Raw genomic sequence first — 2,137 nt, forward strand, 5'->3', positions numbered from 1 at the left:
ATTACTCTGAAGACCGATGAAACGACCGCTGTCATAGCGTAAGACCAACTTCGACCCAAAAAAGGTTGTAGTCCAGAGGGGCATCAACTACCTCCACATCCAGACTAACGGTTTTTCCTTCAACCCCTATAGGCAAATCCTGTAAAATGCCAAACGGATGGAACCCACGGCCATCAAAGGCCTTAAGAATTGTTTGGGATTGGTTCAGCAAAGGAGAACCAAGCAATCTCCAACACTGAATCGACATAATACACGTGGAAGCTCCCTCATCAATTACAGTCCAATGAATAGGCCTGTTTTTGACTATCACTGGAATCTGGAAAGCCATCTGATGAGGGAGACGCGGTGTACTATTTTCTAGATCAAAGATTATCAGGTTCAGGTCCTGAACATCAACAGCTCCTATAGCCGACAAAAGTAATTTTCGCTGTGCTGGGCAGGATTGCAGCACTTATAAAGCCGACATTGCTGAGGGTGAAACAGCTAAATCCTCAACAATGTTGTAATTCTGGGCCGCTCTCGCATGTGGATTGAAAGCAGACCTTCGAAGTACACCCTTGGCAGGTGGTTTTATTACTAAGTCAGGGTTAGGTTTCTCGATCTGTAGTGGATCGGAACCGGGAGCTGAGGTTGATGGATTTGAATGAGAAGATTCTGCTTCTTTCGATCCATCAACAGGACTTTTACTACCATAATCGTGTGATCGAGTCGCAATCCTTACATGAGACATAATTAATATGGGTTCTTCAGTGGCACTCGAGGAAGAACCTATCATATTACTCTCCTGCTTTGGAAATGGATCTTTCAAAACAGCAGGAGTTGAGGAACCTTTGACGATTTTCACAACCTCGGCCCGATGGGGGAAATCTCTTGTAAAATGATCCTCTTCACAAATAAGACAAGGATATCGAGGTTTGCACTTTTCATCATTGGTTTCTGACTTTTTTGTTTTCTCCTTTGGAGTCTTGTCTGCTTTACCCTTCTTCTTACCCTTCTTCTTCCCACCGTTTTTTGATTTAGCTGTAGATGACTCTACAACGTGAATATCAGCGGAAATTTCAGGAGAAGACTCTCTTGTCGGGGAATCTGGTAAGGTTATAATGGGCGAAGAATTCTTTGAATATTTCTTTTTACTTTTAGTATTTACCGTACCAATCATGCCATCAGCAGCATGAGATCTCGAAGGAGCAGAAGCGATTTGATTTGACTTTGGAAGATCTGGGATCTTTTCATGTAACGTACCTGACTGAGTGTAAACTAAGTCAAGGTACTGCGCTTGAGCAATTACTTGCTCCTCAGTAACTACTTCGGCCTTAGCTACGTCTTCAGTAATCTTCGGTAATAATGATTTAACAAACCATTCAGCTAAGATTTGGTCCGGGATAAAAACTTTCACTAATCGCCGTCGACGTCTCCATTCATGTATATGATCGAAAATATAAGTGGACGTCGACTATTTTAATGAAGTTAGTAGCTCCGTGCCATTATCATATCTGACCGGCAACTGAAAATGAGTTAGGAACGAGGTAGCTAACTGACTAAAATTGTAAAAAGAGGCCCGTGGTAACTCAATGTACCACTTGGCCGCAAGACCAATGAGCGTACGCTGGAAAAGACGTAAGTGGATTGAATCATCCGAGATGGAATTTGAAGCACACCAGAGGTGGTAAGTCATCACATGATTGGACGGATCCTCTCCAGACTTACCTTCGAACTTGGGTATATCACTGGGCAACTTATTTGGCATTGGCGGCCAGAACGAAAGATAATTTATTGGATCGTTCGTTAGGCGCGACAAGCCTGGTAAATCCAAAGTTGCGATAAACGGTAATTGCCAATTAGGATCCCTAAAACTCTGGGTCACAAGACCAGTCCCAGGAGGAGGATATCCAGGATAACTTGGAATAGGAATCGCATTCGGGATATTATATCCTCCTGGAAAACCAGGATTAACCGGACTGTACTGGGGTTGCTGAGGTTGTTGATAAGTGTACCCAGGATACGGTTGATACTGGTAAACCGGCTGTTGGACAGTAGGCCCGTATTGGTACTGTCCCTGGTATGGTTGATAAGTGAATTGTGGTTGACTAGTGACAACCGTACTTAAACTAGGTTGTCCTATAGGCATCTGAACCGT

The sequence above is a fragment of the Pinus tabuliformis genome, chromosome 9 (assembly GCF_031772625.1).
Source record: "Pinus tabuliformis cultivar Carrire ecotype Pingquan chromosome 9, CPIR1, whole genome shotgun sequence".
NCBI classification, from domain to species: domain Eukaryota; kingdom Viridiplantae; phylum Streptophyta; class Pinopsida; order Pinales; family Pinaceae; genus Pinus; species Pinus tabuliformis.